We start from the raw sequence: 13,164 nt of genomic DNA, 5'->3' as shown, positions 1-13,164 counted from the left end.
TGTAATCTGTTTTACAGCACAGAGGATTTAATGATCATATTACAGCTTCTACCTCTCAGGAGTGCTTGTCTACTATTTAAAAAAAATAAAACAAGTTTGGTTTGCGGCCAACTGGCACATGTTGAGTCGTTGCAGCCTTAAACAGTTGCATGGTAATATCATAATATGAAAAAAGCAGCACCCCTCACCTCTGTGCTCACTGCCTGCATGATGTGTCTGTGTGTGTGTGTGTGTGTGTCAGTGTGTACTGGTAGGGGGCTAGTTATTAATCACTGCCTGAGAGCTGACATCAGTCAGCCAGTAAACGTTAATTAGGACCACCCAATGGCCAGGCCAGTGTCATTAGCTAATTGAGTTTGTTTATGTGTTTGTGTTTGCAGGGACTGAATGAAAAAGAAAAAAAAGAGAGAGTGTGTGGAGAGAGGAAGTTTGGAGACAGAGGGGGGAGGAAGAAGGGAGGGAGGGAGAGATGTGGGCTTGTCTCATCCAGTGCCCTGTTGTGGTGACATGTCCTTCAGCTCCATCCATAGGGAGAAAGAGAGGAAGAGAAGGATGGAGAGGGAGAGAGAGGATAGAAATACAGCCGCCCCCCCTCACCACTCAGTCTCAGGAACCTGAGGCCTCAGCCACGTCCGGAAACTTTCTCCACAGGCAAGCCATGGAAAGAAAGACATGCTTTTACCCGCTTTTTTTTTTTTAGATAGATTGTGTTCTACCCCTTCACAACCGCTGATTTCCACAAGCATGCATCTTTTTGGAAATCAAATACATTCAAACACGCACACATGCATACAGTTAATGCACACACACACACACACACACACACACACACACATTAACACACACATATGTGAGCTCATGCTGCCTCCAGTCTCTCCCTGGTGTGTGTTTCACACGCCACCTCTGCTGCCTCCCTGGGGTGTTTAGAGTGATGCTGTGTGTAGAGAGCAACCATGCCTCAGCGCTGCATGGTCTCAGATGGCCTGGTGTGGCTGGCTGTGGTTACGCCTGTTGAGTCCGCCTGACCACCACATGATGAATCACATCCCCGCTCTGTCCAAAACTACACACACACACACACACACACACTCGCAGGCTGACCCACCACCAGTTCTCCGCACAGCTCAGAGCGGTCCAGGCAAGAGAAACAACTGTCCTCTTCCCTCGTCGTGCATGGAGATTAATTTTAACAAGCCAACAGAGCTCTGAACGGCAGCACAGAGAGCAGGAAAAGCAGAAAATCCACCAAGGAGCAAAGGGGAGGAGGGAGAAAGCTGAGCCGCAGCCCTCTGCTGTCAGGGTCTCTCTTCTTCTCTCTCTGTGATTTGTGCCCTTGGCCAGGTCCGATTCATGTCCCACAGATAGCTCAGCTCATGCCCCAGTAGGCTTGTTAGAGCAGTTGAATGAACGCCTACATGTACGGATTTCGCCCAAAAGCTAGGACAAAAACAACAACAAGAAAGCAAATCCAGGCGGACAGACGACAAAGTGAGACATTGCCCAGTTTGTTTTGTAACTTTCTGCCGCTGCTTTTTATAGGCAGCACAGCGGTCATTGAGATCATTGTTGTCTGCTGGTAAAACACTTCCAATTTCAATTACAGTTCGTGATACAAAAGACAAAGAAACTCAATTTCGAGGAAAGCATCAAACGTGCTCATCCCATTTTTCCTCCCTGCTTTGAGGGGCATAGCCTTTCTGAGTTAGCTAACATCAAACACAAAACACTGAAAGTAACAAAACTGCAAAATACCTGTATTTACTTTTCATTTCTACTGGAATCTTTTTCCCTATGTCCATGTGTTTTATAACAAATCGTAAAGATATACATGTGGAATCGTCAGTTAATGTCTGTAAACAAGCTCACCAGTGAAATTAAAAGTAAAAGCCATCTCATTATGAGATTATTCAGCGTTTTATCTCGCTTGTGTTTTCTTTGCGCTGTGTCTCTTGGATGCTTACTGCTTATGGTCTGGCACCTGTTCTCTATTTTTTATGAAGCCCCAACCTCACCTGAGCGCTGTGAGGGCACAGGCCCATAAACACAGAAAATAAGAAAAAACACAAGCAGAGTCTCTGCAGAAAAAAAGTTGAATGAGTTTATACATTGTATAGATGTTTTTGGGAAAATCCTGCATAGTATACCTTTAAGTAAAAAATCTGGGGCAAATGTTTTTTATCCCAAAATCTTGAAAAGTAAAATCAGGCACCACTGTTGAAACTGATATCCCTTTTAATGTGATCCTTTGGAAACACCAGACATGGATATAAATCATCAGCACAACCTGTTTTTGGAAATCAGTGTCACCCAACGCAGTTATAAAGTGCAGAGACCTTTTGTTCACTCTTGTGTAATCGTGAATTTTATTTTGAAAAGTAAATTTCATTCATTGACAACTGACGGTTAAAAATTCCTAAGCTCCCTTTTCCCACATTAATCATTCTCCAGAATTGCACACATACTGGGTAATATTACAATACAGCAACTCACCCAGTAAAACTATCCCAGTTAGGACACATTTAATGCCGACACCCATACATGTGTGTAAATTGTATTCCGAATGTGTGCTTGTGCAGCTGCGTGCGTCCCGTTTCAGTTTGGCTGACAGAGAGCTGCCTCTAACTGTGTTCACCACACTATTTGGTGCACTCTCTAACTACTAATAGACCACCAGGGACTCTGCTTAGCCAATCACCTGCAAGCATACACTCCTGAGTGGAGAACGGCACTCTTCCAGTGAATAGGGTGAACGGTAGAGAGATGGGAAAAACAAAAACAATGGGAAAAGAATGCGAAAATTACCCATCAGAGCGGTAGATTCCTGTTACCATGGCACCTTGGTATGGTTAAAGAGCATAGAGCTCTAAGCTAACCTGCCCCCACCCCCACCTTCCCTCCCCTCCAGCACACCTTTTACATGCCCTGGAGGGGCGTTGGAGCGCTCAGTGGAGCACATCCATGAGAGATGCTCCTCAGGTAGGCAGGGGTGGAGAGACACATCCAGCTGGATGCTGGGATCCAGGGAAGAAGCTCTAAAATTAGCCCCAGCATGGGGTGCAGGAACAGGGGAGCGGGGGCAGGGTTGAGGGAGGGAGCGTGGAAGACGAGTTAAGAGAATGAGGGTGGGAGACTTGTCGAGGAGAAGGAATGCTGGGAGGCAGAGGGGGGTGGAGAGGGTGGTGACAGCACACATCTACTGAGACGCCTCTCTGCACATTCACTAGGCTGTGGCAAATTAAATGTCTGAACTAGCACTTCATAAATATACAGGCATACACACACCTCACCACACACAATTATGCATGTTCATAACACCAGCTCTCACACATCCGCACATTCACTCCCACTCACAAACGCTAAACACACATACAGTACACACACACACACACACACACACACACACACACGAGCAAAGCGCACAAATACCACATCATTAAATGATTTGCTCATTGTGAGATCACTGGGTGGCAATGCTAGGGCTTAAGCTCCATGAATGGTGCAGTGTCAATGGGCATCTGTGTCCCCGTGTCCCACTTAGTCCCCTGCCGAGGAGTCCAACCTGCTGCTCAGTGTGGGAGAGCAGAGGGCAGATGGGTAGAGTCCGATTATAGAGTTGTCTGACCTCTCTCACAGGCAGCTCACTGTGCTCTATGCCCAGGGCCAGCACAGAAAGAGTGTTTGTTGTTGGTATTAGGAGCTAAACGGCTTAACGGTTAGCAGACGTGCTTCTAGAGGGTCGAGCACATAGTTTTGACTTGCTGCCAGGGCTCTGAGATCCAAGGCAGTTCGGGGGCGCTTCACCGGGCTAAAAAGGGGAAAGGAAAAGGAGAATGAGAAGGACTTAACCATAATTAAGAGGCACAGGTGTGTTGGATGCAGTGTTTCAGCAGGGGAGGAGATATACTTTTACAATTATAATCAGTCAAGTTGATTACCTGCACATTATCTTGCTATCTTCAAGTGTCCAGTAAAATGACCTTTTGTCACCTGTGTGTCACTGCAGCAATGCATACAATGTTCTGTAAACCATAGGTGGAAGTGCTTCACACATCCCAAGTTACAGTGGTGAGAATCAAGCAAGTCCAATCCCTGCTGTCAGCGGACTGTTCTCATGTACGTATGCTTTCCTGAGAAAAGTAATGCACTAAAATTCATACATATCTCACATATGAGCCAGTACCTTGTGTATAATCCAAGTATTTGGGAAGGCTGCAATCACGTGACTAAATGCGCTGATGGGAGTAAAGAACAAAGAATGAAGCAGGCAGTAGATGCAGGTAGGTAAATATGGGACTTTCCCCCAGAACCTTTCCCAGGAGATTAGTGTTCAGAACTGTGTGAATTTGGAGTGAACTCTTACCCATTTTAAGGTATGTCATTACCATGTTTGTTTTCCTAAGCCTAACCACAGCAACTTACTTGCCTAACTTAACCTCTGCAACTTCACGTTGAATACGTAACGTTATTTGTGGGGCTCTAAATCGTGGGATATCATACAAACCCTTGTGTGAGCATTTTCATGGGATAGGCTATCATATGAACTGTTGTATGAGGATAGGTTGCAATAAGTCAAGCAAGATGTAAATCAAGTAGCCTCATTTTACAGGTCAAGCAAGTCACAAGTACAGTCATATGATATGCTGATGATCTGAATGTTAGCATTCAAGCCATCTCTCTAACATTTGACCAACCAATTAGCTATTGACAGCTGAAAAGACACATTCACCTACCTAACTTGGATGCTGTGGTGGTTGTGTCACTGATTTTTGAGCTGCATACCTTGCATAGAACTATTCTCTTTTTACAAGCATCAGCGACAAGATAATCCTTGAATCCAAATTTTATTACTTTTGGACTAGTCCGGTGATAGCTGCCTTGTGTGTTGGGTTCTGTTGATCTGCCAAGTCCAAGTAGGTTGCCAGGTTTGCATGCATTATACTCGAAATCACCCAGTCATGTTTAAAAAGCAAAACTTCTCAATATCAAGAAAATGAAAACATTTAAAAAAGTCAAGTCCTTTCGATCATCTGTTTTCAGTCTAAATCAAGTCTCAAGTCATGAATAATAAGTGAAATTTGAGTCCTCAAATTTGTGACTTTAGTCTAACTTGACACAAGTCACGTGACTTGAGGCTCCCACCTCTACACAGCCGTGAAATTAAACACTCAGTGACCACTTTTTTGCCGACTTTAGGCACTTCTCCAGCCCACGTGTCAGTCAATCCCCTGACTTCCTGTTGGGGGCTCTCCACTTCCTGTCTGGGTTTGATGTCTCTACAGAGACAACACACTGCACATCAGAAACAGCCTCTGATGTTGAAAGAAAGTAGCAAATACATGTCAACATTTCCTTCTGAGCCACTCAATCACACGTGTGTGCTGCCAGTGGTTGTGCGTGTTTATTAGTGTAAGTGGTGTACATGGATGTTACGTGCCCGAAGCACACAAAACTGACGGCTACTGTTATTTCTGTGGATTCCGCTACAATTATGTCTATGTACAAACCACGGCTAACATAAGTACACAAACTAAAAAGTAAACTGCACTCAGATTAAGTTGAAGTACTGCTAACAGACTGTGTCAACTGTGAGCGCAGGCCGAGATGAAAAGGGCTACAGTAATCCCCTCTAGCCTGTCGATTTCCCTAATCTCTTTCTTTTGTTGTTGCTGGAGCCCAGAGGAGGGTGTGACAGGGGTCAGGGGTGAAAGTTAAGAGCCTAGATGGATAGAGGAGGAGGGGACAGATGAGGTTTCATGCCCTGAGAAGACTCTGTGCCTTTGGCTGAAACCACTACTTCCCCTGCAGCCCTCCCTCCCCCCTGAGCAGGCAAGAGATAAGAGCAAAGGAGGAGGGCCCTGTTGGAAACACAAACAGGTTACTGACTCACAAAGGTCGAGGTTCAATGAGAGAACTTCCAGCAGTGAACACCTATCCCTATTGTACATCTCATCACAGTATAGTCTCACAAACATGCACACACATGTCCTCTGACTAAAGTGGTCTTTTGTCATGTTGTGGAAGTCTACAGAGAGCAGATTGAGCTCCTTCACAGAGGAATTCCTCTCATTGGATGTCTTCAATTATTTCGTCAAACTAGTTTTAAACCTGTTTTTACAACTCTAGAGGCAGCACAGCGATGCACAGTCTTGGAATGACTTTGTTAATAGGTGTATTACATGATATAAATATCTCCTGAATGTAGCCTAACAGGAAAAGTTTACACCAGAGACAACTCAAGGTGAAAGACAGAGAGAATGACATCTTGATTCATGCATCCACAACAATGCCCACAGTCTTCTTGCCGTCCGCCATTTTGACAGAGGTGCGAAGGTCCCACCCTCCAGCCAAATACCTTTGGGATTATTATCGCGCAGCCTGAAACACGCCAGGCCAAAAGACCTACCCACAATCTGGGTAAAAACAACATCCGAGCCGTGGCGCTGCAGAAATCCCCGGTCTTTATGTGAGAGGTGACTGGAGGAGATGAGGTTGCACTAGCATGTCTTCTCCTCTGTGACCCCGGGGGTTGATAGGTTGAGAACAGTGGCTTGCATTGTTTGCCTGTACTACACCCCCTCCCTCCGCTCCTCCACCCTGCTTTCTCTTCACCCTGTACCCCACCCAGCTGAAGATCGAGTTAACTCTTGCCTGCGGTCACTCAAACCTCGCAGGAACTCAATCCTGCGCCGCTCTGTATTTCTCTCCTGGGTCGGCCGGCGAGAGGTTAAAGCTTTAGCCCCTTTTCTCATATGATTCATTACCACCAGAGTCTGGCAGAGGATGAATAAAGGCCATAAGAGAGAGCTGCAGCACCACTGCAGGCAGATATCAATCAGCCAGTGTGCTGATATTGTGCGCTTTGAGCTTTTGTGCTCCTTTGAGAATTAATGTGCAAATGTATTCCTTGGGCCTTGTGTAATTATCAGTTTGTGTGTCAAATGCTTCGGAGTTTGCGATAATGCGCACGCACTTGCACGTGTGGAATGTACGAGTGTGTGTTACAGTATATGTGTACAGAGGAAAGAGCTTCCTTTGTCTTGTTCCCAATGCTAAGGGGCAGAGCAGGGGAGCAGGGCTGGGCCAGCAACTCATAAATCACAGGAGAGGATAGAGAGTAACAGCTCAAATTAAGATAAAACCCCCTTAATTATCAGCTAAACAGCCTGGTGTCCCCTCTCTCCCTGGGCTATCTGTCACCCAGCAAGCAGGCCCAGTCACCAGGGGACAGGCTTTACTGCTCCTCACACACAGACTGGAGCTGCTCACACACACACACACACACACACACACACACACACAACACACACTATCTCTCTTCCTCTCTTTCAGTCGCATGAAATCTTTTCTGTTTTTCACACATACATGAAATGAGTATCCGAAACTTCTCTGGTGCGTCTGGGTTCACACACATCACCATCCGACATGTGGCTGTCAATCAAATTAACTTGTAACGTATCACCTTTTTGCATCTGTTAACTCCCCTCCACACACAACACACACACACACACATACACACACTCTCCTCCCCCTTTTCTCTCTTTGCTTATTCACCGCGCCAATTATCATTACCCTAATGACTTCTCAATGGCCCTCAGTCCTCTCCCTCTTCAAAGGCTATCTCTACCATGTCCTCCTCCTCTCTCTCAATTTGCAGCCCAATGAGATGTCCTGACATTCTTATGTGCTCGCAGGAACACACGCACACACACGAGCAGCTCCTCTCGCCTTCCCTGGAGGTGCATTGTGAAGCAGTAGGTGGGGAAGTTCGGAGGTCCGGGTCTACTCAAAGCTGGAGAGCGTGGTTGAAGCACACTGAGGCAATGTGTGTATGTATGTGTGTGTATGTGTGTGTCACTGCACATACTTGTGTCAGAGGAAAAGACTGAGCGAGAGAGAAAGAAGAGAGGAGAGAGAGAGAGGGTGGAGAGAAAAGGAGAGACCAAAGAACTCTATTTTGGCATTTGTGGTGTTTGAGTGTTCTTTTTTTCACCAACTCTTCTTCTCCCCCCCCCCCTTCAGTTCTCTTGGAGGCAGTGTATTGATTTTATATTAGGCCTGAGCTACCATCTGGCTGCTTTTCATTCCTCTGTTTTTATAACGCAAGGGGAACAGAGAGAGAGAGATCGAAAGAGACCAGGCTCAAAATTCATTATGCGTTAAATAAAGACAGTGAGAGGAAGGGGAGCATACAGAACAGAGTGTGTGTGTGTGTGTGTGTGTGTATGTGTGCGCTTCAGCACGTATGTTTATGTTTGTGAACATTATCTGTGTGTTATGCGTTGTATTCATGTATGTGGGTAAAGATGGAATGATGGGCAAACAGGCAGCCGAGCTAACTGACGAAGTACAAAGACTTCAATTTGACAGTGGTTCCCTGCATTTTCACAGAGAGATCTCTTCATGCGCACTCACACACCCCCACCCCACCTCCCCCAAGTCCCCTCATCCTTTCCCTCATGGTTGTCCCCCATCTACAAAAAAAAAAGATAAAAAAAGAAAACAGATAGTCCCCAGGAGAAAAATCTCTCGGCCCCCGAGAGCCACAAATCTCCATCTCCCTCCATCTTTGCTTCCCCTTTCCCTCCCCATCCCTTAGGAGCTAGGTAAGCAAGCACACCGCCTTTTCTCATTCCCTCCTATCATCCATTGATTTGTTCCATCAATGTGTGATTGTCTGATGACAAATATTTAACATCCTGCCACAGTATTGATCTGAATACTCAGAGTGAAAAGGGAATTGAGAGTGTGTTTTTCTCTCACGAGGTCAGGCTCATATTTGCCCTCTGTCTGGGGTACATTCTGCAAACTGCATGCATGGTTTCAATGTCTTCCCTGTAAAGCAGTGTCTACACAAGCTGCAAAATTTACCTGGAGCTCTGAAGTTGTACACTGATTTAAAATTTAAAAGTCTAAAAGAGTACGAATAGGAAACCTCTGGATAGTTGGCCGTAAAGTTAATGATTTGAGTTGGAAGTGCACACAAATTAGAAGACTGAACTGAAATAACAACAAGATGTAAGCATTCATTTTTTTAACTTGTCTAAAATACTTCATAATATGGTGAGTGCCTATACTGTGACAGAAACTAGTCATTGATGACCAAGACTACATCAGAGACACAAAAACAAAACTTGCTGAATCATATAAATCTGTGTTGAATTTTCCATGACCACCAACATGTGGATGCTGATGCTGAGCAAATTGTCAGTGAGTGCGGCTGCTGTGGGGGTACTCACAGCCCGCGCTGAGATCCAGGACTGTTCTGTGATTAATGGTAGGGGACGCGCCCCACTAATTGTGGTTCCTGACACAGGCACACGTCCCCAGACAAAGCAGGACAGGGCTGGAGCAGGGTGCCATGCTCAATCACCTTCCAGCAGAAAGCCTGAGTGCTGCTTTGGGGGGTTCGGGAGGAAAGAGAGGTCACGGGATATCTGGTGATGACAGTAGAGGAGAGCTCAGAAGAGACTCGAGTGTCTAACCAACTGTGGGAAGTACTAGAGTTGTTGGAGGCTTGGCCATACGGCTGGGACGGGGATTTAGAGACAAACAAGGAGGATGGAGTAACAGAAACTAGAGAGGGAGACCGTCCTGACATGGAAGGGAGAGATTTACTAGGCCTTACTTTATCCTCACTGGATTATCCTCATTGGATTTGAATTTAAGTCTGCTTCTGGTCTGTGTAACTACATGCACCTGTTGCAGCAAAATTGAATCATTACAACCGTATTATTTAATTGCGTACTGATGTGATTTGGAAGTATTTACAAGTATATAGTCGAGGAAATTTATCACAACCCAAATGAAAAGTATGCTATTCCACTCTGCTGCACCATATAAGGTCCCAGATCTATTAAACTCTTAGGAGTCAGTGTTTTTAATATATTTTAACTCTACAATTTTACAACCTAGGTAAACATGTTACTCGACTGACCCATGGTCTCTGTAAAGGCAGAATAAATGGCCCCATAATGCAAATGCTTTGTGCTTCTCTTCCACCTGCCGGCATCTTTTGAGAGGACAGATGGAAGTCATGAATTGGCTGCAGCGAGGGACCCCAGACACTCAGCTCTATCAAGAAATCCCTTTATAGGGGGAGGGAAGCAGACTGTTTTCATATTGTGACTATCAGCAAAGAGGGCACTACAATGGGATAGAGCTCGGGAAGGCAAGTCTACAGGACTGCTAACATTTACTTCGCAAACTTAAGATTGGATGAAAGGAATTAGATCCCAATAATTTTCAACACTTGCACCAAATGGCTTCACTTTAAATTGATATTCATATGTTTGTGTTTATGTGCATTTAAGTGTTTCAAGCATTTGTGTAGATGCATGTTCATGTGTTTGCCTGCATGTATGAACATTTCTTAATTGTACCTTCACAGCCCTATCGTCCTGGGTCCAAGTCATTCAGCCAGAGCCCCCTTTGGTCCCTCTTTGGCCTCCTAGGCCCCCCAGGCCCCCGTGAGCTTCCCACAAAAAGTCCACAATGCTATTCAAACAATAGGCCAAGGGACAAAGAGCACATTTACACAAGTGGAGCCTTCTTTGAAAGCAAAAAGGCACTGTTTGGAAGATTTCCAAACCTCTCTTCCCCCCTCACCAAAAAAAAACCAGAGCCCCCTTTGCCCCTCCACACCCCACCTCTCAATTCCCTAGCTTAAAAAAAAGTTCACCATTCCAGTGATGGAGACGTGGGAGCCAAATATACTACACCAAGCCCAATCCCACCCGCCAATCCACAAGCACCCCCAATTTAGCCAAACCCCCTCTTTACAGGACAAAAGCCCTTTAGAGGCTGAGTGTATGTGAGGGCTCTGGTGGATACCATAGTGGCTTAAAGACCGTGGAGGCCTCTAAGAGACACTTCTTTTACTCCCAGTCTCCCTTCATTTCTCTTTCCTACTCTCTCCCTCACTCTCTTTCTCTCTCTCAGGCAGTGAAAGGTTCAGCAAGGGGTAGAAAGAGTTTGGAGAGGGGAGGGGGCATTAAAGGAGGAGGTGGAGGGGGGGGTGTAGAGGGTGCTCTTATGTCAACATTGTGGTATTTTCCCAAAGATGCATATCGCCTCTATACAAATAGGAGATGTATTTATAGGAGTACATAGAAAGCTGCATGAGAGGAGAGTGTTTGGCCGAGCTTTCTGGCCACGGCCCCCATGGCTCCATGGATGGTCTTCATGGCTAGTGAAATTGTTATTCTTTAGATGCGCGTTGGCTGGGAAACACACAAGTTCTCAGGCGACCACACAGTACTCTCCCTCCCAATATGGCTGCCACGCAGAGGAGCCCATTGAAGGAAAAGGTCCAGCACCATACATCTTGGCCGGAGCCAATATCGCAAGGCCTCTTCTGTCACTGTGCCTGGCCACACGGCCATAGCTAGGCAGCAGGCATGTTCGTGAAAACAGGGTAACTTTTCCGTTTCTGGCTCAGTGTGACGCACAGCAGACAATTTATTTGCTAGTTTGGACCTAAAATAATTCTTGTATTCAGATCTATTACAGCAACAAATTCTTAATGAGGTAAATAATTGCAACATTCTCGCAAGAATAAATGTAGATGTATATTTCTGCAAACTATACCTTTGTAGCATTTGTACAGATATGTAGAAACATTTCTTTATGTGTAAACAACATTGTGGTCAATATTTGGTTTTGTTTAGGAACAAAAACCACTTGGTTCTGGTTAGAAAAAGGTCGTGTTTTGGCTTAAAATACCTGGTTTTGGTGGCATAAATGCCACTGGAAATGCGGCAATGTCATGCCAAAACCAGCCAGTGTTGTTGTTTGGTGGTCTCGAACAGGGGGCTACAGCTTGGCAGCCATCCCAATGACAAAGTCAGCTCATATACGTGTAATCAGAACTACGTCACTTTAGAAATGTTGACATGATGAGTATGAAATGTACAAATGTAACATATCTGTGGTTTGCAGAAATGTACATTTTACATCTCAAAGAAGGCAAAACTAGTCAACAGACCTTTGCGGACACACAACAACCCGTTGTTCAACAGCTGTCTGTGCTCATCACAAACCTGTGAGCACAAGCCGTTGTCCTGTCATAAAAAAGGTCAGCCAAACCAGACCGACAGGTAGTGTGTCACCACAGGAGTCTCATGGCAGATACAGACCGTGGTGGTGACTCTTTCAGAAAATGTATAACCCTGGTATGCACAAATACAAAGCTCAGCTTCAGGTTGGAAAGTACTTGAACCTTTTCTGGTCCATAAGTAGTCAGCTGACCCACCCGTGAAAAGACACACTGTACGTTTTGATCCATTAAACGAATGCTAGTCAGTTATGTTGGCACTACTGCCAAACACTAGTCAAACCAGTGTCATTGCTGCCTGAGAACTGTGTTGTACCTTTGTACAATGTGTCCTCTGTGAACAATAGAAAGGTGACAGATCTAATTACTGTGAATAAATGGCGCTGAATGCATTTTATGCGTGCTGGGATTAAGTGCTTAAAAATATCTACGAAAAATATTGACATGCGAACAACAGTGTACACAAAAGCACAAAATGCCTTGGGTAGTCAGACAATATTTTTACGGATTCAGTGACTAAACCTAACAGAGAATCTCCGGCTTCAATTTCACAGTGAGCAGTGTAATCAGCATTTATTCCCCAGCCGTTTCCCCACTTTCTCCCCTCATTCTCCTTCCCTAAACAGGCCCTCCCAGGTGACATGACAGTCTCTCACAAAACCAGTCTCTGCTGTTTGCTAACGCTGCAGCTCTCTGAGCATCACATTCACAACAGGCTCTGCAATCCTACACAGCAGGCGGCGGGTACAGCAGCAAGCACAAACACACCTGAATAACACAGACAGGGTCCTGCAGGGAGCTCCAGTTTGAGTGTGTGTGTGTGTGTGTGTGTGTGTGTGTGTGTGTGTGTGTGTGTCTTAGACAGCAGCGTTGCAGGTTGATCACTAGCCCTGTTAGGTAGCATTGACATCTCCACCTCAGAGCTGGCACACAGGGGAGTTATTGATTAGCATTAAGCATCCATGCAGATGGCCAATAAAGAGCAGGTGAGCCAAAGAGGGCCTGGGGAGTGGGAAGAGGGGAGGTGTGTGTGTGTGTGTGTGTGTGTGTGTGTGTTTTTGTGTGGTTGCAGGGGGAGGAGCTGATAGTAAGATGGTGTAGGGTCGCCAAAA

The sequence above is a fragment of the Epinephelus moara genome, chromosome 8 (assembly GCF_006386435.1).
Source record: "Epinephelus moara isolate mb chromosome 8, YSFRI_EMoa_1.0, whole genome shotgun sequence".
NCBI lineage: Eukaryota > Metazoa > Chordata > Actinopteri > Perciformes > Serranidae > Epinephelus > Epinephelus moara.
The sequence above is the reverse complement of the archived record's forward strand: the minus strand, read 5'-3'. Positions refer to the sequence as shown.